This window comes from Panthera uncia, chromosome F2 (genome assembly GCF_023721935.1).
Source record: "Panthera uncia isolate 11264 chromosome F2, Puncia_PCG_1.0, whole genome shotgun sequence".
NCBI lineage: Eukaryota > Metazoa > Chordata > Mammalia > Carnivora > Felidae > Panthera > Panthera uncia.
The window spans coordinates 14,638,168-14,663,061 of NC_064812.1; positions in this window are offsets into that span (position 1 = coordinate 14,638,168).

The window sequence follows — 24,894 nt, forward strand, 5'->3', positions numbered from 1 at the left end:
ACCATTCAGTGACCAAATGTTAAGTATCTCAAATCTAATTATGGATAATCAAAAGAAAGTAGGATGATATCCAGGTCCAAATCTTACTAATTCCCAAACATGCATGTGTGTGTATATGCACACGCACACACATGCACACACACACACACACACACACACACCACTAACACCTACTAGTAGCTACTACACTTTGAGCACCTCTGTGTGTCAGGTACTTTGTTAGTCCTCTTGTACATTTTACTTATGCAAAAACTTGAAATATATCCCAGAGTATGAGAATTTTTCCAAGATTTAAAGTTTATTTATATGAAGATAATGTGTGATGATGTATGAAGTAATCAATATGAAATGAGATCAGTATGATGGGAGGACTTTGTTTCTGTTGTGAAATGAGGGTAATAGTGCTATTTTCCTAAAAGACAACAGACTGGTTTCAGGTGTACAATATAGTGATTCGCTAATTCTATACATTACTCAGTGCTCATCACAAGAAGCATACTCTTAATCCCCATCACCTATTTCACCCATTCCACCACCTGCCTCCCCTCTGGTAATGGTAATGGCCAGTTTGCTCTCTGTATTTAAAATTCTGGGGATTTTTTTTGTCTCTTTTTGTCTTCATTTGTTTGTTTTGTTTCTTAAATTCAACATATGAATGAAATCATGTGGTATTTATCTTTCTCCAACTGACTTATTGCACTTAGCATTATACCATCTAGATCCATCCATGTCACCTGTTAATATTTTATAAGCTGTTTCTTAACTTTGGAAGGATATTTTAGAAAGGAAGCAATGGCATGTGATGAAGAAACATTTACCTGGAAAAAAAAAGACAACAGACTAAACATTTGGGGCTTAGGCAGGAGCACAGAGAATAATAGCAAAAAAATATGGGTTCACCATTGGCCAGCTACAAATAATGACTTAAAACAAAAACAAAAACAAAAACAACAACAACAACAAATAAAAAACAAGGTCCATGGAAGCTATACTTTATTGGTAAAAATCCAATCAAATAAAGAATGATAATATCTCTTAATGAACTGCTTTGTGTGTATCATCTCAAAATATTTTTAATAATATGTTTTTAATATATAATAGACTAAGTTGACTTAGCGGATAGCCCTGCTTTGCCTTTTGTTACAGAAGCAACCCTTATTTCTAGTTACATCTTTCTGTAGACCTCTGATATGTCTCTTTTGAAGATCTCTTAAACATATATTTTTACTTCTGCCCTCTCTAAGAACCCCAGTTAAAACTGTAAATGGATGAAAAACAACCAAACCAAGCAAATTATGGACATGGAAGAAAAAGAGAACACAGGATAATAGCAACAACATTTGGAAGCTAGAAAGAAGGATGAGTGATCATATTCACAGCAGACTTGAAAAGGCTAAATCCTTGACCACCAACAGGATAAAACCAAGAAGCTACCTTTTCCTTCCTTAGAATCTTTGGAGGGTTTAGGGATTAGTTGCAGCAAGTACTTTTGAAAGTGAGTCCAAAAAAGTAAGATTAGTTGAAAGTCTATTTGTAAAGTAGCTAAGTGCTCAGACTCCTACCTTCATTCCTTATAGTTGGGTAAATTCTCCATTTCCACCCAACAGAACACAGAAGTCCTGTTCTTTGGAAAGAATAAATCAGAGGAGTATCTTTACATACCAGGCCAAGATATAAGGCTTGGATTTCATACTGAAAATAACTTTCTTTGCTAGAGACAGGTATCTGTAATGAGGAGACAGCAAAATAATTCGAAATAAAATATATACAGCCAAATGAGCTTTTTTGCCTATGATGCATATACCTTGTGAAGCTACACACTTCTTCCAACAAGCTCTAAATCTTTTGTAAAACATACAGGAAATTCTTTATAAGCCATTTTTTAACCCTTAGCCACCTTGATGGTAGACTTTATTATAAGAAACAATAATGATTCCTTAGCAAATAAGGTTAGTAATTACACCAACAGTGACACTTTGGTTTATAAATGTCCAACTACAATGTAAAGTAGCCAATTTTCTTGTTCAACTCATAAACAACTCAAAAGGCTTCCAAGCAAAATGTCCTAAAAATGCTCTGAGTTATTGTATGAATATATATGCTTCGATTCTGACTCAAGATGCTAGACTGAACTCACTGATTCAACAGCTCCTAACAAAATTGTCATAAAGGAATAAAAGAAGATAATCCATAAGAGCAACAAAAAAAGTAGGAACGGACTCGTCACAGAACAAGAAAATGGGAACAGATTCATCACAAGGTAAGAAGTTTCAAAAAACTTCTGGAAGATGGAAAGCAGATGGCATAGTGGTGGATGGCAAGAAACTGAAGGAACTGTAGCCTGAGTGTGTATGGAGAGGGCTGCCCTGAAATCTGGGAGCAATATCCTGACAGAACATTACAGAAGTTCTAGACTTGGCAGCCAGTGGTAGAACCAAAGGTAGTCCTGTGGACTGGGGCTAAAAAAAGGGGACCAAATAAATATCAATTTGTGGAACAATCAACTGCACCCCTCATGTAACCAGAAGAACAAGCAGCCATTATTTTTAATCTCAGGCAAAACAATAAGGTAAAATAGAGAGATGCTCAAGACGGAATGACAAGAACTTCTGGGAGTTCTACACATGGGACCACCTCTGGAGGCGAATGGCTACATGGTACATCTGGAGAAGCAATGTCGTAGACACTAGGATTCCCAGCCTCAGAAATGTGTCTGGTGTCCACGGGAATAGAGCTGTGTACTTCAAGGGACAATATGGTTTGAAAAATGGGTGTTAGAATGGTAAACTGCATAGCCCAAAGACTAAGGCAACCTCCCCAGAGATTTTTTTTCCCCTTTCTTAAGACCCCAAGGACCTCTGTAACAACCCTGGGTCAAAGGAAGAAAAGCTCCAATAATGACTGTGATGAATTTACTGCCAGCCAACAAAGGCAGAGGCTTGAATTTAGATTCAATACAATTTCAAGAAAATAAGTATTGACTATATATTTTTAAGGCTAAAAACAAAAATGCATATACAGAAACATACCCTAGTTAGGAGGTTTGTTTTCTATAGAAATGTGAGTTGACTTGAATAGGATTTAAAAAATAAGTATTGGGACACCTGGGTGGCTCAGTTTGTTAAGCGCCTCTTGATTCTGGCTCAGGTCATGAGCTCACGTTCTTGAGATCAAGTCCCACATCAGGGTCCGCACTGACAGCACAGATTCTGCTTGGGATTCTCTGTCTCCCTCTCTCTCTGTTCCTCATGCTCTCTTTCTTTCTTTCTCAAGAATAAATGAATAAATAAATAAATAAATAAATAAGCATTGACTGTGTATTCTAAGAATAAATACTAAAAGAATTATATACAAATATTGTACTCTAGTTAGTGGGTTTCATTTTTCATTTTAGTTTATGGTTGGTAATTTTGAAACTACTTATGTATTCAGGGATTGGGTGAATAAGTTAGTATTTCATAGATAATGAGAGCCAGGTTTACACTGGAGAAAGTAGTTATGAATAGAGGAAGGGGGGAGCATGTATCCTGTGGTATTGGACTGAATTGGATGTATCATTATAACCTCATGGTTTTTATATACATACACACATATAAATACAGACATAGATATAAATCTGTCCACTGAGAGGATGGGAAGCAATGATACTCTATACTAATCATAGACTTTTGGTTTCCAAATGTCATTCTCCAAGCCTTAGAGAAAGGTTAATTACGCCGTCCAGTGCAGGGAAAGTACACGATGAGGCTGGAACACCTTGTGGGTTGAAAAAGTAAGAAATTGCCCCCAAAATGACAGTGATAATTAAAAAACATGCAAAAATTGGGGTGCCTGGGTGGCTCAGTCAGTTAAGTCTCCAACTCTTGATTTCGGCTCAGGTCAGGATCTCCCAGTTCATGGGTTCAAGCCCTGCGTTGGGCTCTCCACTGATGGCATGGGGCCTGCTTGGGATTCTCTCTCTCCCTCTCTCTCTCTCTCTGCCCACCCCCTTTACTCTTTCAAAAAAAAAAGGAAATAAAGAAAGAAAAGAAGAAAGAAAGAAAGAAAGAAAGAAAGAAAGAAAGGAAAAAGAAAGAAAAAGAAAAAACACAGAAGCCAAATTGATGGGGCTCCCTGTGGCCAAATCTGAACAATTTGGGGATCAAATACACAAAGATAGAACAGATTATAATCTCTAGAACAAAGTAAGAACCCACAAGTACATAGTGATATAAATAAATAATGGCATAAGTAAATAAAAGATGGAAAAGGTTTCCCTTACACTAACATTCCAACTAAGAAATGTAGAAGAAACAAAGGAAATAGAAAACACCATGTAGCAAATACCACAGTAACGATTATTTTCAACAAGGATCATCTATGGATACTAAAAATAAGTGGGTGAAAGCATGACAAGAAACAGGAGAGCAATATAGTCTTAAATTATTTCCCAGCAAGATACTTAATAATAATAAAGAGAAAATATTCCCAAATAGTCGAGAAACCTGACAGTCAACCACCTTAACAAAGTGATCAAAACTAACATTTTGGAAACGAATTGACATCATTTGCCTCTTGATTCAATGAAATGAGAAAGGCATATTACCATTTGTGTACTATTCTTGCCAAAAAATGCATAAGCTGAATTTAATCATAGGGAAATAGACACATCACTGAGGGACATCTACAAAAAGACCTTAACAGTACTCTTCAGAAGTGTCGGGCCACAAAAGAAAAAGACAAACTCAGAAAGTGTCACAGATTGGAGAGACTAAGAAGACATGACAAGTAAATGCATTGTGTGATCATAAATTCAACGGTGGACTAGAAAAGGTAATTAGTGGGAATGCTGGTGAGAGTTGCATAAGGTCTGTATATTAGTATTACCTAGAGTACTGTACCTGATAATTCCCTGCTTTGGGTCACTGTACTGGGCTATGTAAGATGATAACATGTGTTGAATTTTAGGGAATAGTTTGAGAGACTTCTTGGTAGTATTGTTGCAGTGCCCTATTATTCTGATGTTGTTTCAAAATGAAAATAAAAATTAAAAATAAATCATCAATGGAAAAATAAACTGTAATACATCCGGGCAGTGGAATATTATTCAATGCTAAAAAGAAAGAAGCTACCAAGTCATAAAAAGACACGGAGGAACCTAAAAAGCATATTACTAAGTGAAAGAAGCCAATCTGAAAAGGCTATATACTGTACAAATCCAACTATATGACATTCTGGAATAGGAGAAACTATGGAGACAGTAAAAAGATGAGCAGTTGCCAGGGCTTAGGGGAGGGAAGGAGAGAGAAACAGGTGGAGTCCAGGGGATCTTTCGGACAGTGAAACTATTCTGTATGATTCTATAATAGTGGATACATGTCATTATACATCTGTCAAAGCCCATAGAATGTACGATACTAAGAGTAATCTCTAAAGTAAACTATGGACTTTAGGTGTTTATGATGTGCTGATGTAGGTTTATCAGTTATAACTAATGCACCACTCTGGTGGGGGATGTCTGACAGGGTGGGGGCAAGGAAGATATAGGAAATCTCTGTACTTGCCATTCAATTTTGCTGTAAACCTGAAACTGCTTTTAAAAAAAAAAACTGTCTACCAAAAATAAAATAAAATAAATATATAAATAAAATAATATTAAAAAAATAAGCCTCAATGGATGTTAAAACTAGTGGGAGAGTGTTTGATGAGGAACAGTGTGTTTACACATTTTCAAAGTATCTACCACAAATTATTTATTAAATACACGGGAAATATTGGATCTTTACCGTGTAGAAACCTGGCAGATCCCGCCATAGCCCTGCAATCAGACATCACCAACACTGAGAAAAAAATGGGTGTTATGTCGCTCCTGATAGATGCACTGAGGACAATGTCACTTCTCTGCTATTCCAGCCAGATACACATAACCTGAATCCAATCATGAAGAAACAACGGACATCCCCGAATTGATGGACGGTCTACAAAATTACTAGTCTGAACTCTTTAAAAGTATCAATTCACTCCGAAGATATAATCCAAGCTGCCACTACCTCTGTCCTCAATGATGACACCAATGTATGGTGGTTTTGTGCTGTGCCAATCTACCTAATGAGTTTCTCCACATTCCTTCTCTGCTTTGTTCTGGGTTAGGTTAGACCACGAGGGAGAAAAAGCAAAATCTGGAAGGCAGAAAAAAACTCAGCATCCATTACACCCTAATGGTTGGTACGCGGAATCAGGTGCTAGTACAGCTTATGCCTCTTGCTGCCCATCCGTTGACTCACCTGGTTGATGAGGAGTAGCAGCCAGACTGCAGGTCCTCCCACTTCTTCCAGAGCCTTCGGTTCATCATCTCCAGGTCCTGAGCCAAGGGTTTGCACAGCTGCCTAGGGAAGGGTACCAGCTTCTTTTGCATGTCACCCAGTGTCACGAGAGGTAGTGAGCAAAGGACCCAGGTTCAAGTCGTCATCAGTTGCCAAGCTTTTCATCCAGGTTTCCAGTCCTCCTGACCTGCAGAGTGACTGTAGACCGCAACCGGGTGGAGGCAACAAGCAGCCCTTAGACTTTTATACCAGCTCCCAAAATTCTGAAAGATCTAATCCTCACCTGTTCCCCTCCAATATACCAAAGCAGAGTGAATTTTATAAAATATAAAGCTGATCGTGTCAACACGTCCCTCTTCGGAAACCCTCCATGACGGCCTATTCTTACTAGGATAAACACAATCACTCCTAACACTATCTGCTAGTCACCGGGTCTGGGGCCTATGCATCTCCCCCATGTCACTTTCTCTCAGGCTCCTTCTTGCTCTCACTATTCCAGCCACATTCACCTTCTTTGGTCCATAGTTCTTTCCAAACTCCCTTAAAGCACAGGACCTTTATATATGCTGTTCCCTGAACCTGGAACTCCCTTTGTTCCCCTCTTCAAGTAAGCAATCTCCTCTCATCTCTCACATCTCCACTTATGCTGGGTAAATCCACAATCCTGAGCATTCATAGCAGCAAGCCAGTCTTCATGGTACTTGCCACATACTATAAAATATCAATTTTACTTCGGTTCGTGTGATCACTTGAATAACATCTATCTCCTCTACCAGACAGTATGTTGTATGAAGACAAGAGTCTGTGTGTGGTTTGGTTCATCATTATATCCCCAGAGCCTAACACAGATTCTGTAACATAGACAAATAGCAAAGAATTATTGCATGGATGGATGCATGAATGAATGATATTGCTTCTGCGACTTTGTAATAAATACTCTATTTTTTTTTGCTTTAGCAACGCTGAGTGGAATTCTGTGACTTTTAATCACAATAGTCTTGAATGCAATAACCATCTCACCAAAAACCGATAGCATATAGTTTTCATCTACAAAAGAAAAGAAATAATTGTCACCTTGCCAATCTTGCTGAGCTATTGCTAGAGTAAAATTAATTGACGATGAAAAGGGCTTTATAAAATTTGGGCATCCCTCTTCAGGCCTGTTCTACTCTAGCCCACCTAGATCTTACAGGTGCACATGCCCAGAGGCTGGTCCTCGTTACAGGATCTGCAACTGTATGTATGGATGCCCAGTCATTGTTATACAGCCCAAGATAATGGAACAAATTAGCACTGGTGGCTTATAGGGAATTTTATTCAGATCTCAAAGAGATTCAAGTGATGCCCTGCTAACTGGTAGAGTATACAGTCATAGAAAGCAACGTGCTCAAGTTTCAGAGTGATGTTGTGAGAGATAAGAGGCTGTATAAGCCCCTGTTGGACATTCAGAATATCATTTCTTCCCACTAAGCATGTCACCAGTGAGAAAGGGGGAGATTCAAGGTGATAAGCTCACCAAATGTGGAGCAGGCTGATGACCTCTGGTAATATTTGCTGACAATGCCCAGTAGCTTATGGCAGTGAAATGTAGCTTCTCTGACAGCACAGTGTATATGTGTACCAGAAGGTTCCTTTAAACCAAGCTTTCAACTCCAACAATGGTTCTGCTTCTAAAGTCACAGATATATAAGACAGGATGGGCACCAAAGAGTTCTCTTGAATCACACCGACTCCCAAGTAACCATAGAGGTTAGCCCAGATAAATCGTAGGAAGATCAGGCACAAGAAGCGGCCTTTAAATACACACACACACACACACACACACACACACACACACACACGGAGAGAGAGAGAGACAGAGAAAGACAGAGAGAGATTGAGAGACAGACAGATATCAAGACACCTGACCACTTACCACACTTCAAAACCTTTCCATTGTTCTCATGATAAGGACCAAATCCTTAATGAGTCCTTAAGGTCCTTGATGGTCTGACCCCTGCTTACCTCTCTAACTTCTTCATTCTCCATGCCTGGCCCACCATACAGTGCCCATTTCATCTTATACATGACCACACTTTCTCTCTCTCTCTCTCTCTCTCTCTCTCTCTCTAGCCAGGTGGACTTCATTTTGTTCCTCATTCTCTCCATGCTCTTTCTGTCCAGACATATGGCCTTTGCACATGGAAATGCTCTTCCCTCCTTGTCCATCTGGTATCACCTGCTTACCTTTCAGATCTCGAAGCATCTCCTTTTCAAGAAAGTCTTCCCTGACCTACTGAAAAGGTTAAATACCATACCTGTCAAGTCTCTCATTCAAATGTCCCTCTCCTGATTTTCAATTCACCTATGTACCTATATGATTGATGTTTGACTCCAGTCACTGGGGTGGGGCTCAGGGACCTACCAGGTTTTGTTCATCATTATGTGACCAGTCTTTAGCACAGTATCTGCCTCTAGAAAGATTCAATAAGTGTTTGTGGAGGATATCAGTGGATTTTTTAGCCACGTTCAACAAAAGATTTGATTAATGACTCTATGACTATTGATGTGCTTATATTTTCCTTCTGCAGGATCATGGGTAATATAAAAAGACTAATTTAGCCTCTTCACAGGATCCATGTCTCTGGCTCACAAATGCACCTTCATCACCTCCCTTTACATTCTTCTCAAGAAAACAAGATTCCCGACACTGAGGAAAACTGCACCATGAATCCACAAGTTGATGGCTATTAACGTTGAACTCCGGCATTTTCCCCTTTTATTATTTGTTGGGCAATGTGTGTTTTTTATGATGCTATCAAAGTACACTACAGGAAAGCTGCCAGTGTGTTTCTGAAGTGATTTTTGGCAATCTATTTCCATCAGCCTCGTGCAGTTCTGCACCTATTAACACATCCCTTTGAGATTCGATTTCATTCCAAACTCCATCAGTTCTAAACCACACGAATCAAATTAAACACCAAGAAATTTCATCAAAATATTCCAATTAATTCTAACCAATTTCATTCAGTCTGACAATTTCAAACACTAAAACTTATGTCATTCCTTGCAGAGCACACACGAACTGATTTTGCTTCCCCTGGATCCTTGGCTTTTCACTCCTTTACAAAGTATCTCGAAACATGTTTACTACCACACCTTGATAGCGTCTCCAAAATCTTCTCAATTCCTAATCATCTGAAGGGGGTCCATGTGTTGCTATGAAGATCCCAACCCCCACCTCCCTCTGTAGTCATGACCCATTGGATGTCACAGAATAACATGGAGAAGCCAGAGTGACCACAGAAAACTTTATGGACTACATAATCGCCCTGCCCAATAAGAACAAGCATTATGGTGCTCAGGCCTGGCTCGGTACAGAGGCTGTGTTCCCATGTAGAACTGAACAGAAGAGTATACTTCTTTTCAGGGTTTGAAATATGCTGAGAATGAGCACTTTGACACGTAAATCTTGAACTGGTTGCCTTTTGCTATAATAAGCTCAACGGATTCTATTTTTCCCCAGAAGGGATACCAAAGTACATCAGGACTGAGACAATTAATGAGCATGGTTGCTAGATTTCTGACAGGAGATATGGTGACAATGATATTCTGCCTGTCCATGATGAGGTCCTTCCACATAGCAGGAAGCCACAGTGGACTTACATACCCTGAAACTCCTGCCTTATAATTGTATATATTATTGGCAAGTTTTGACACCAGAACGGACATTCATGTTATGGGTGAAATTCCTCCTTATGCCAAACAGGATCATCTTGCCAAACTGTTCAGAGGCTGCATAGGAATCACTGGTATCACACATGAGGAGCTCGAGATAACGATAATCTGAATGTGAACCCATGGAATCCTTTGTCTCCCATAGACCACTGGTTGCTCTGGGACCCTAATTATTTCCTGTGCAGCTTTGCCATTTAACACTGTGTTAGTCTACCAGTGAACGCTGAAGTTTTTTGTCAGTGAACATCAGTTAGTCTGCCAATGAACACTGAAGCGAAATACCAGCTCAATCTGCAGCAAAAAGGTAGGTAAGAAACCACTGATACGCTTCCCTCTTTGGAGCAGGCCCAGTTCTACAATTTAGGCATTTAGTCACTCCAGCTGTGAGGGGGTCCTTAGTCATAGAGCTGGTAGCTTCTAGAAGTTTCTATTCCAGGGGCTTTAACCTGAGAATTTTATTTCACATTTCCAAAGGGCAAATTTTGTTCACACTGTGTTCCCAGTTTAATTACCTTTTCTTGTCTGTTTTATCTTTTAAAAATATGAAAATCCTTCAAAGTATATCCAACACCTTGTTCTATATCCAAAATATTACTTAATAGCATGATGATTTTAAACACAGGACTTGCGGACCGTATAGTCTCGGGCAAGTTACTATGTGAATCTGAATTTCTTCCTCTTAAAAGATGAGGAATATAATCCCAACTGCATGTGGTTATCATAAATATCAAATAAGTGATTTTAACATAAAAAATTTAGGAAAGTACATGATATACTTAATATTCAAAAATTCTTGGTTATTTTTATTTTGTTAGTATTGTAGTTCATCATTGTACATATGTGTGTGTACATGTGTGAGGGAAGAAACGTACATATCCATATACTCTGTTGTCCTCAAAATTGAGTTACGTGTTCCTAAAACGCAAAAGCCATTTGTAACACTTTTAGTGTGTCTTTCTTAGTGTCTAACCCAGTGCCATGCCCACCACAAAAGCTGAAAAAATATTTGCTTAAAGAAAGAATCCAAAGAAACAAGAGATGGTATTTTAGTTTAAGCCCAATGCCTATAATTTTCCTCTCGATTCTAGATATTTCACTCAGAATTTCAGAACATCCACATCCAAATGAGATATAGGACCATGAAATTATAGAGCATTATAGAATCATCGAACCTAAGCTTACAATAAAAATGGGACTCCATATTCCAGCCTCCATGAGGGAGTCCATTCATTCATGCATTCAAATGACATTTATTTGGTTTCAGCCATAATACAGTCATGAACAAGACAGATACAGTCCTTAAACTAACAAAGCATGCATTCTAGTGCTGAAGAAAGAAGAAGAAATATTAGACAGACAGGATTGATATACAAAAAAAAAAAAAAATAATAAAGCAGTATTAAAATATAAAGAATGAGTAGAATCTAGGGAGAGACAAGATGTTACTCTGGCCAGGATGGTCAGAAAAAGCATCTTTAAGGAAGTGTCATTCAAGCTGAAGCCTGATAAATAAATAAAAAATAAAAAAAATTAAAAAACCAAGCCACATGAAGATCTGAAGGAAGATGGCTAGGCTAGAAACCAGGCAATAAGATGGTAATGAACCTGGTATGTTTTAAATAACAGAAGACCAGTGCATCCAGGAAGTACTGAGTAAGAGGAGAATGTTGGGGAGTGAGTTTAGGAGAGGCAGGCTAGGCCAGATCCTGAATGGCTTACAGACACACAAAGGAATTTCCATTTCATTCTAAATGCAGTAGGAAAGGTTCAAGTAGGTGAGTGTTATTAGATTTGTGCTTGAGGGTTTTTTTTTTTTTTCCTCCTGACATCAACCAATTCTGACACCAATTGGGTGTTTTACAATTCAATTCAATTCTAACAACACTAACTACCAGGAGTAAGACTAAGACGAGGCACTTCAGACTGCCACTCCAGTCTAAGAGGTAAGACTCCACGGTATTAAGGGCTTGGTCCCATAAGACTGCCCTCACATCAGACACCACTTACAAGTACTGCGTCCCAGGTTACCCACATTTCTGTCCAACTTGCCTATAGAGTCAGAGGTTCCCACTCACAGGACTCAGGAAACATTTTCCTAATTATTTGTTACTTACTATTTCCAGTTTATTACGAAGGACAACTCAGGAACAGCCAGGTAGAACTGATGCATAGATCAAGGTATGGGGAAAGGGGCAGCGAGGCTCCATGATCTCTCTGAGCATGCAATCCTCCCAACACCTTGATGCGTTTACCAGTCCCAAGGTTCCTGAACCCCTATATTTAAGGGTTTTTAGGGAGGTTTCATTACACAAGCATAAATTATTAAATCATTGGCCACTGATTAATCCGCAGAGGTTGGGGATGGGGGTGAAAGTCTCAACCCTGTAATCAAGTGTTGGTCTTTCTGGTGCCCAGTTCAATCTTGAAGCTGTCTAGGGACCCCCAACAACCAGTCACCTCATGAACATACAAAAGACACTCTTGTCACTCAGAGATTTCAAGGGTTTTAGGAGCTGTGTGTGCCAGGAACAGGAGACAAAGACCAAATATGTGTTTATTATACCACAGTGCTTTAATAAATACATCAGGAAAAGATTTTTGGAAGGGCAAGAGTGAAAGCAATGGGGCACCAGCTAGGCAGCTGTTGGAATAATCCAGGCAAGCAACTAACCCACAGTGGTTACACTACAGTGGTAACAGTAAAACTGACTAACGGGCCTCTTTGTGGACACTCCTAGTAATGGCAATTACTAGGAATGTGAGAGTAACAGCTCTATTCCACTCTTGAGAAGTCGAGATAGTTAGAAATTTCTTCTCTAAGCAGTTTGACAAGGTGTATCAAGACTGTTAAAAATATCTGTGTTCCTTGGTTCAGAAATCTCACTCTAATTCATCTAAAAATTAAAATTATGAAGAAACAATTCATCATAAAAAATATTTGTGGGAGAATATAAAGCAAAGATGACTGTGAAATGTATGCCTACTTGGACCCACACTCTTACATTGGTCTATATGTAAACGACCCTTGGGGAAAAGTAATTAATGTGTTAAAAGGGTTGAATGAAGGTGGATATTTTTAAAAAACATTTTCCATGAATTTTATAGGCTACTGGTTTCGATTTTGGCTTCTGAGATTTTGTGTTCCCTTGAGAATTATCCAGACCAAGGCAATCAAACTTCTCTCTGGCAAGTAAAACATAAACGTCCCCAATAAATTTAACCATAACCCTAAATGAATCAAAGGAAATTGCTCTCTTTTGGAATCGTAAGTCTTTCTGCAGGGCCCAAGGATGGGAAGGTACAAATGTAAATCTGGAATCAAATCTAGAAGCCTGCATGTCATTTTGATGTCTTGGAACAAAGAATATACTCTTCGAACACTTTGCTCTTCCCTTCTGTAATTCCAGTTCTCCTCTCAACTGAACAAAAACCACCCTCAGGAAAGGATTAGCATTCTTTCTCTCAGCCTGATTGTGCACACACCAAGGAACAGCATATCCTTGTAATAACACCAATCCACCCCCAAGAATTCAGCTCCTTAGATACTCCGCCTCATTCTTCATTGGTGTTTGCCTGCCTCTAAAAAGGCATAACTAGAATTTAAAAGAGCAGCCACTAAGTTCTGTTGAGTATCTTGCCCCATGAAAACCTAAATGTAAAATCTCCTAAAGACAACCAACTCCCCAAACTATAAAATGCTAGAAAACAGACGATACAGTGACAGAATCCTGAAATAAAAGCCTGTAAGCCAGGCCGTTTACAAAAGAATCGGGATGCCCTAAAAATAAAATCAAGAAGACTTTTTAACAGCCTTACCACAATTGTTTTCCAAGATCCAAATGGCTCTAGCAATCATATGCCCTTCCCCCATTTATGTCTGCGACGGGAGCAAAGCAAGCATTTACCATATTTAGGGTGCCTGTAGAAATCTAGAAGTAGAAAGCATGTTCTTTGGATTCAGGGAACTTATTATTTCATGAGCATGTGAGATTCACCTCAGCATCAGGTACAGAACAAACCAGGACATGTAATGAAATGCTCAACAGGGAAGTTACGTAGTAGAGGGAGCAGAACGTCCCTCAGACTTAGTCTTAAATTCCCATTCAACCACTTACCAATTAAGTGACTTTAAATGAGTCACTTTAGTTTATTTGACCTTCTGTTTCTTTTTCTGCAAAATGGAAACAATAATAACAATCATCAGGCCTCATATGTGTGAGAGTTGCCCAACACAGGTAAGTTCAGGTTTCAGAAAAAGCTTTAGAAGGGATGCCTGTAGGGGGCGCCTGGGTGGCTTAGTCAGTTGAGCGTCTGACTTCGGCTCCGGTCATGATCTCACAGTTTGTGAGTTTGAGCCCCACGTTGGGCTCTGTGCTGACAGCCCAGAGCCTGGGGCCTGCTTCGGATTCTGTCTCCCTCTCTCTCTATCCCTCCCCAACCAGTGTTCTGTCTCTCTGTCTCTAAAAAATAAATAAATGTAAATAAATAAATAAGTAAATAAAAAAGAAAGGATGCCTGTGGTTTTGAATTTCATGCAGACAATCGAGTGCAATTTCAAAAGTACCTGCACATCCTGAGGATCAAAATAGTTGCCCTCTTTTTAAAAAAATTTCTTAACGTTTATTGTATTTTTGAGAAAGGAGACAGTATGAGCAGGGGAGAGGCAGAGGGTGGGGCGGGGGCAGGGACACAGAATCCGAACCAGGCTCCAGGCTCTGAGCCATCAGCATAGAGTCTGACGCGGGGCTCGAACCCACGGATCCCCAGACCGTGACCTGAACTGAAGTTAGCACTCAGCTGACTGAGCCGCCCAGGTGCCCCAAAATAATTGTCCTCTTAAAAATTTGGACAGAAACTGATGAAGGAGCGTCCTGAGGTCCTTCTGACACCCGTGAGAAGCAGACAATATGAAGCAGTTTGGGGGAGCTTCTGAGTTGGCAGCCATCCTGGAAGCTGGCATCTCCTTGGGACCAGGAAAGGCTAAAAGAATTCACTTGTACACACAATCTAGTCTCACAAAAGCAGGGGATTCCCTGCTTTCCTCGGTGAATGAGATGGCCCCTTGCCTCATGAGCCTCGTGTAAGAAAACTACTCTGTGAAAAACTTACCTCATTTAATAATTAAGTCTTTATCAGAAAAGAGTCACCCTCCTCGAAATACAATGTCTACTACGTAAAAAAGAAGAAAGAATGAAAGTAACTTAAATGGCAAAGAACACTCACCAGGAAAATATGACCATGAAAACTGTAATGGCAGATAAAATTGTTATCAAAATTAGCACCACAGAAATTAATCAGCTGCCTCTTTAAAACAATGGGGTAAAGATTCAATAATGCAAGACCAGTAAGTTCTAGAGACACTACATGACATGGAGCATGGAGTTAAAAATATTATATAGGACATTTTTAAATCTGTTAACAGGGTAGAGCTCATGTTAAAGGTTCTTACCACAATGAAATAAAGATAAAAATAAAAACAAAATATAATTAATATATTATCACAATGAATATCACAATGAAATATAATAAAAAATAAATAAAATTCAGCCAAACAAGAAATCCTTAGAAAACCTCTAGCAAATGTACCGGTGGTAAAGCAGTGAATCCATTTAGAAATAAATGTATGAATAACTAAAACGATTGTAAAAATTATGACCATTAAAAGAAACTCAAGGTAATCACGACTATGTAGAAACTATATAATTAGCAAAAGTTTGGAAGAGGTAAAGATGTTGAGAGGTGATTTAAATATGCTGAGTTCCTCATATTACGTAGCTGAGTTCTATAATAATGATAATATTTTTTTAAAACCTGACCAACTCTCATTAAACAAAGGTTTGAAATACTTAGGAATACACATAAAGAGAAATCTGGAAGAGCTATATGAAGAAACTTTTAAAACACTCCTAAAGGACATACATACACCAAAAAAAAAAAAAAAATTAAACCAAGGAAAGGTATAATGTGTTCTCAGATATAAAGACACAATATGTTAAATATGCTAATGATTCCCAACTTTATACATTTAATGCACTCCAGATAAAAAAAAAAAAACTTAAATTTGATGTTACCATAAATTTCAAATAGGCACTCCAGTTCTAAATTTCTATATGCAAAGACATATTTTTAGTATATTCTGAAAATGAAGACTAATGAGGTGGGAAGCACTCTAATCAGACACTGAAATTTTTATAAAGTCTACAAAAATTTAAATAGCATTATATTGTCACATGAATTATAAAAACATTGGCACAAAATGGAGAACAGAATCAATGTGTATTAAACCGTGATCCATAGTGAAACACGTGGCTTTACATACAAGTTGAAAAAATATGGATTATTGAATTACTGATGTCAGTGTAACTGAGTGAGTACTCATGTGGGGGGGGAACCACAAAACTATGCTTGAATCTTACTTAATTCTTCACAATGAAGCAAATTTCAGCTAGAGAAAATATCGAAATGACATTATCAAATCACAAACGTTCTAGAGAAAAATAATGTTTTAAATCGTAGAGGTAATTTTTAAAAATAACTTCTGCATGGTGACTACCTCTCTAAGTATGACATGAATTCCAGAGACCAGAAGGGGGAAAAAAATCAATAATTTTGATTAACATTTTTAAAAAATACATCATGAAGGGATAGGAAGCTTCCAGAAAAATATAAAACCGGTTCTCAACCATACAGAAGAGGTGCAGTCTCATTATGATCATATGGAAATTACAACTATAAGGAAATACCACTCCCTTAAGTATCAGATTGGCAAAAAGTTTTTTAAAAAACTTAACACAATGGTTTGACAAATGCATTGGCAGTGGGGATACAAGTTTATATGATCTACAAAGAACAACCTGGAAAAATCTATTAAATATAAAAATGTATACCCAGCAATTCCATCCTTTGGAATTTATCCTACAGGTATTCTTGCACTTAAAAAAATGATATATGTATACTGCAGAATTATTTGTAGTGGCAAAAGTTTCACAGCAATCTAAATTTCCATCAGTAGAGAATTTAAGTAAATCACAGACAGATAATAGTGATGAAATAATATACAACAAAAAAAGGAATGAGAAATTTCTGTATGTACAAATATGGAACAAATCTCCAAGATATATTGTTAAGTAATAAAAGCAAGGTACAATGTGTATATAATAATATGGTATGATTCCGTGTATGTGCACGAGTGTGTGTGAGAGGGTGTCTACATTTGAAAACTTGCAGACTATCCCACAAGAAAATGGTAACAGTGTGTTATCTCTGGAGAGGGGATATGGGTATCTTGCAGACAGAAATAGAAAAAAGAGCTACTTTTCACTGTCCCCTTTGATTCTGCTAAATTGTTCATTAATCGATTAAAAAAATAATGATTTCTTAAGCTGTTGTCTCAGGAAATTAGAACCAGACCAGGAAGAGGGAAATGAGAGGTTTTGTTTTTTTATTATATATACTCACTTCTGTATTCTTTGATTTAACGTATGTTATTTTTATCTTGGCTTAAAAAATTCATAAATTGAGCACAAAAATAATTTTAAATACTCTGTTCTATTTAAGATACTTTATCCCACTATTCAGCTGTTTGTGCCAATTTTAGGAGTAGAAAATATGTCGCTGTAGCTATAATAGAGACAAAATGTTCAGCGAATTATGGGAACACAAAAAGAGATCGATTAGTTCTGCAGGTGGACAGATGGTTATCAGGACACTCAGAGCAGGAAGACACAGGTTAAACTGGCCTTAAGGGAGGATAAATTCATCAGACACCCGTGCAAAAGCCTTGTCAGTATGGAATACAGCATGAACCAAAGCATGGAGGTGTACAGAACCTATCATGTTCGGGAGCCACAGTGATTTAGTGATGCATGATGATAGGAATGGCACAAAAGAAATGGCTAGAAGTAAGTTGCAAAAGAGAAAGGGGATTGGAGGGAATACCACAAAGGGCCTTGAATGCCATGCTAAGAAAAGTTGACCTTATTTATTAGTACATCATGGATCCTAAACCTGATTCGTTATCAGAATTACCTGGGCTAACTTTGTAAAACTACAAATTCCCAGACCCCTCCTCTATACCAATAAAATCTGACTCTGATGGACATACCTGGGAATCTGCAATTTTAGATTAAAATTCCTCTGCCTCAGTTGCAGACAAAGGGGAGTCATCAGAAGTCCATTTACGGTGTTTGGGTCACCACTCTTTGTGCCGAGAGAGGAAGGGAACCAAATGTCCCATTAGGAGGTTATTAAGAATTGATCAGGGGCGCCCGGGTGGCTCAGTAGGTGAAGCCTCTGACTTCGGCTCAGGTCATGATCTCGTGGTTTGTGAGTCTGAGCCCCACATCGGGCTCTGTGCTGACAGCTTGGAGCCTGGAGCCTGCTTCAGATTCTGTGTCTCCTTCTCTCTCTGCACACCCCCAACTTGTGCTCTGTCTCTGTCTATCAAAAATAAATAAATGTAGGAAACAGAGAGCGTAAGAAGAACCAGGAAGGGGTTCCGGAAGATGGCGGCATAGGAGGACGCTGGGCTCACCGCGCGTCCTGCCGATCACTTAGATTCCACCTACACCTGCCTAAAGAACCCAGAAAACCGCCAGAGGATTAGCAGAAAGGAGTCTCCGGAGCCAAGCGCAGACGAGAGGCCCACGGAAGAGGGTAGGAAGGGCGGCGAGGCGGTGCGCGCTCCACGGACTGGCGGGAGGGAGCCGGGGCGGAGGGGCGGCTCGCCGGCCAAGCAGAACCCCGAGTCTGGCTGGCAAAAGCGGAGGGGCCGGACGGACTGTGTTCCGACAGCAAGCGCGACTTAGCGTCTGGGAGGTCATAAGTTAACAGCTCTGCTCGGAAAGCGGGAAGGCTGGAGGACAAAGGGAGGGAGAGCTGCCGAGCCCCCGGACGGCAGAGCTCAGCTTGGCGGGGAACAAAGGCGCCAGCGCCATCTCCCCCGCCCATCCCCCAGCCAAAATCCCAAAGGGAACCAGTTCCTGCCGGGGAACTTGCTCGCTCCCCGCAAACACCCAACTCTGTGCTTCTGCGGAGCCAAACCTCCGGCAGCGGATCTGACTCCCTCCCGCTGCCACAGGGCCCCTCCTGAAGTGGATCACCGAAGGAGAAGCGAGCTAAGCCTGCCCCTCCAGCCCTCGTGCACCTTGCCTACCCACCCCAGCTAATACGCCAGATCCCCAGCAACACAAGCCTGGCAGTGTGCAAGTAGCCCAGACGGGCCACGCCACCCCACAGTGAATCCCACCCCTAGGAGAGGGGAAGAGAAGGCACACACCAGTCTGACTGTGGCCCCAGCGGTGGGCTGGGGGCAGACATCGGGTTGGACTGCGGCCCCGCCCACTAACTCCAGTTATACACCACAGCACAGGGGAAGTGCCCTGCAGGTCCTCACCACTCCAGGGACTCTCCAGAATGACCAAACGGAAGAATTCCCCTCAGAAGAATCTCCAGGAAATAACAACAGCTAATGAACTGATCAAAAAGGATTTAAATAATATAACAGAAAGTGAATTTAGAATAATAGTCATAAAATTAATCGCTGGGCTTGAAAACAGTATACAGGACAGCAGAGAATCTCTTGCCACAGAGATCAAGGGACTAAGGAACAGTCACGAGGAGCTGAAAAACGCTTTAAATGAAATGCAAAACAAAATGGAAACCACGATGGCTCGGCTTGAAGAGGCAGAGGAGAGAATAGGTGAACTAGAAGATAAAGTTATGGAGAAAGAGGAAGCTGAAAGAAAGAGAGATAAAAAAATCCAGGAGTATGAGGGGAAAATTAGAGAACTAAGTGATACACTAAAAAGAAATAATATACGCATAATTGGTATCCCAGAGGAGGAAGAGAGAGGGAAAGGTGCTGAAGGGGTACTTGAAGAAATTATAGCTGAGAACTTCCCTGAACTGGGGAAGGAAAAAGGCATTGAAATCCAAGAGGCACAGAGAACTCCCTTCAGACGTAACTTGAATCGATCTTCTGCACGACACATCATAGTGAGACTGGCAAAATACAAGGATAAAGAGAAAATTCTGAAAGCAGCAAGGGATAAACGTGCCCTCACATATAAAGGGAGACCTATAAGACTCGTGACTGATCTCTCCTTTGAAACTTGGCAGGCCAGAAAGGCTTGGCACGATATCTACAGTGTGCTAAACAGAAAAAATATGCAGCCGAGAATCCTTTATCCAGCAAGTCTGTCATTTAGAATAGAAGGAGAGATAAAGGTCTTCCCAAACAAACAAAAACTGAAGGAATTTGTCACCATGAAACCAGCCCTACAAGAGATCCTAAGGGGGATCCTGTGAGACAAAGTACCAGAGACATCACTACAAGCATAAAACATACAGACATCACAATGACTCTAAACCCATATCTTTCTATAATAACACTGAATGTAAATGGATTAAATGCGCCAACTAAAAGACATAGGGTATCAGAATGGATAAAAAAACAAGACCCATCTATTTGCTGTCTACAAGAGACTCATTTTAGATCTGAGGACACCTTTAGATTGAGAGTGAGGGGATGGAGAACTATTTATCATGCTCCTGGAAGCCAAAAGAAAGCTGGAGTAGCCATACTTATATCAGACAAACTAGACTTTAAATTAAAGGCTGTAACAAGAGATGAAGAAGGGCATTATATAATAATCACAGGGTCTATCCATCAGGAAGAGCTAACTATTATAAATGTCTATGCGCCAAATACCCGAGCCCCCAGATATATAAAACAATTACTCATAAACATAAGCAACCTTATTGATAAGAATGTGGTCATTGCAGGGGACTTTAACACCCCACTTACAGAAATGGATAGATCATCTAGACACACAGTCAATAAAGAAACAAGGGCCCTGAATAATACATTGGATCAGATGGACTTGACAGATATATTTAGAACTCTGCATCCCAAAGCAACAGAATATACTTTCTTCTCGAGTGCACATGGAACATTCTCCAAGATAGATCATATACTGGGTCACAAAACAGCCCTTCATAGGTTTACAAGAATTGAAATTATACCATGCATACTTTCAGACCACAATGCTATGAAGCTTGAAATCAACCACAGGAAAAAGTCTGGAAAACCTCCAAAAGCATGGAGGTTAAAGAACACCCTACTAACGAATGAGTGGGTCAACCAGGCAATTAGAGAAGAAATTAAAAAATATATGGAAACAAACGAAAATGAAAATACAACAATCCAAACGCTTTGGGATGCAGCGAAGGCAGTCCTGAGAGGAAAATACATTGCAATCCAGGCCTATCTCAAGAAACAAGAAAAATCCCAAATACAAAATCTAACAGCACACCTAAAGGAAATAGAAGCAGAACAGCAAAGGCAGCCTAAACCCAGCAGAAGAAGAGAAATAATAAAGATCAGAGCAGAAATAAACAATATAGAATCTAAAAAAACTGTAGAGCAGATCAACGAAACCAAGAGTTGGTTTTTTGAAAAAATAAACAAAATTGACAAACCTCTAGCCAGGCTTCTCAAAAAGAAAAGGGAGATGACCCAAATAGATAAAATCATGAATGAAAATGGAATTATTACAACCAATCCCTCAGAGATACAAACAATTATCAGGGAATACTATGAAAAATTATATGCCAACAAATTGGACAACCTGGAAGAAATGGACAAATTTCTAAACACCCACACTCTTCCAAAACTCAATCAGGAGGAAATAGAAAGCTTGAACAGACCCATAACCAGCGAAGAAATTGAATCGGTTATCAAAAATCTCCCAACAAATAAGAGTCCAGGACCAGATGGCTTCCCAGGGGAGTTCTACCAGACGTTTAAAGCAGAGATAATACCTATCCTTCTCAAGCTATTCCAAGAAATAGAAAGGGAAGGAAAACTTCCAGACTCATTCTATGAAGCCAGTATTACTTTGATTCCTAAACCAGACAGAGACCCAGTAAAAAAAGAGAACTACAGGCCAATATCCCTGATGAATATGGATGCAAAAATTCTTAATAAGATACTAGCAAATCGAATTCAACAGCATATAAAAAGAATTATTCACCATGATCAAGTGGGATTCATTCCTGGGATGCAGGGCTGGTTCAACATTCGCAAATCGATCAACGTGATACATCACATTAACAAAAAAAAAAGAGAAGAACCATATGATCCTGTCAATCGATGCAGAAAAGGCCTTTGACAAAATCCAGCACCCTTTCTTAATAAAAACGCTTGAGAAAGTCGGGATAGAAGGAACATACTTAAAGATCATAAAGGCCATTTATGAAAAGCCCACAGCTAACATCATCCTCAACGGGGAAAAACTGAGAGCTTTTTCCCTGAGATCAGGAAGACGACAGGGATGCCCACTCTCACCGCTGTTGTTTAATATAGTGCTGGAAGTTCTAGCATCAGCAATCAGACAACAAAAGGAAATCAAAGGCATCAAAATTGGCAAAGATGAAGTCAAGCTTTCGCTTTTTGCAGATGACATGATATTATACATGGAAAATCCGATAGACTCCACCAAAAGTCTGCTAGAACTGATACATGAATTCAGCAAAGTTGCAGGATACAAAATCAATGTGCAGAAATCAGCTGCATTCTTATACACTAACAATGAAGCAACAGAAAGACAAATGAAGAAACTGATCCCATTCACAATTGCACCAAGAAGCATAAAATACCTAGGAATAAATCTAACCAAAGATGTAAAAGATCTGTATGCTGAAAACTATAGAAAGCTTATGCAGGTAATTGAAGAAGATATAAAGAAATGGAAAGACATTCCCTGCTCATGGATTGGAAGAATAAATATTGTCAAAATGTCAATACTACCCAAAGCTATCTACACATTCAATGCAATCCCAATCAAAATTGCACCAGCATTCTTCTCGAAACTAGAACAAGCAATCCTAAAATTCATATGGAACCACAAAAGGCCCCGAATAGCCAAAGTAATTTTGAAGAAGAAGACCAAAGCAGGAGGCATCACAATCCCAGACTTTAGCCTCTACTACAAAGCTGTCATCATCAAGACAGCATGGTATTGGCATAAAAACAGACACATAGACCAATGGAATAGAATAGAAACCCCAGAACTAGACCCACAAACGTATGGCCAACTCATCTTTGACAAAGCAGGAAAGAACATCCAATGGAAAAAAGACAGTCTCTTTAACAAATGGTGCTGGGAGAACTGGACAGCAACATGCAGAAGGTTGAAACTAGACCACTTTCTCACACCATTCACAAAAATAAACTCAAAATGGATAAAGGACCTGAATGTGAGACAGGAAACCATCAAAACCTTAGAGGAGAAAGCAGGAAAAGACCTCTCTGACCTCAGCCGTAGCAATCTCTTACTCGGCACATCCCCAAAGGCAAGGGAATTAAAAGCAAAAGTGAATTACTGGGACCTTATGAAGATAAAAAGCTTCTGCACAGCAAAGGAAACAACCAACAAAACTAAAAGGCAACCAACGGAATGGGAAAAGATATTTGCAAATGACACATCGGACAAAGGGCTAGTATCCAAAATCTATAAAGAGCTCATCAAACTCCACACCCGAAAAACTAATAACCCAGTGAAGAAATGGGCAGAAAACATGAATAGACACTTCTGTAAAGAAGACATCCGGATGGCCAACAGGCACATGAAAAGATGTTCAACGTCGCTCCTTATCAGGGAAATACAAATCAAAACCACACTCAGATACCACCTCACGCCAGTCAGAGTGGCCAAAATGAAGAAATCAGGAGACTATAGATGCTGGAGAGGATGTGGAGAAACAGGAACCCTCTTGCACTGTTGGTGGGAATGCAAATTGGTGCAGCCGCTCTGGAAAGCAGTGTGGAGGTTCCTCAAATAATTAAAAATAGACCTACCCTATGACCCAGCAATAGCACTGCTAGGAATTTATCCAAGGGATACAGGAGTACTGATGCATAGGGGCACGTGTACCCCAATGTTTATAGCAGCACTCTCAACAATAGCCAAATTATGGAAAGAGCCTAAATGTCCATCAACTGATGAATGGATAAAGAAATTGTGGTTTATATACACAATGGAATACTACGTGGCAATGAGAAAAAATGAAATATGGCCTTTTGTAGCAACATGGATGGAACTGGAGAGTGTGATGCTAAGTGAAATAAGCCATACAGAGAAAGACAGATACCATATGGTTTCACTCTTATGTGGATCCTGAGAAACGTAACAGAAACCCATGGGGGAGGGGAAGGAAAAAAAAAAAAAAAAAGAGGTTAGAGTGGCAGAGAGCCAAAGCATAAGAGACTGTTAAAAACTGAGAACAAACTGAGGGTTGATGGGGGGTGGGAGGGAGGGCAGGGTGGGTGATGGGTATTGAGGAGGGCACCTTTTGGGATGAGCACTGGGTGTTGTATGGAAACCAATTTGACAGTAAATTTCATATATTAAAAAATAAAAATAAAAGAAAAGAAAAAAAAGAAAATAAATAAATAAATAAATAAATAAATAAATAAATGTAAAAAAAGAATTGATCATGTGTATAGTCTCACTTCCTGTACCTGTCAGGCTGAAAATTAAGACCTCTTCCCATACACTTAAAGTTGTAAACTCACTCTTGCCTGGACTATACTGAAGGTGAAGCAGGAATGGAATTGAGGAAAAAGTGGAAAGGAGAAATAGCTCCTGTTTGATATACTACTCTTCCCTGTCCCTGCCCCCAAGCACCCTCATTATGTTCCTGCAGTGACTATCTAGTCAGGAAGAGCAATCAAGCACATTTATTAAGGTTTTCCTTAGAAACAAGGCCATTTTCCCCTCTTTTTTATTAAAACAGCAATAACCACAACCCATAACCAGTCCGTGTCCTGGGCAGCAGATTTTGTGTGACCTTTTGAACAGCTGAATCAGTT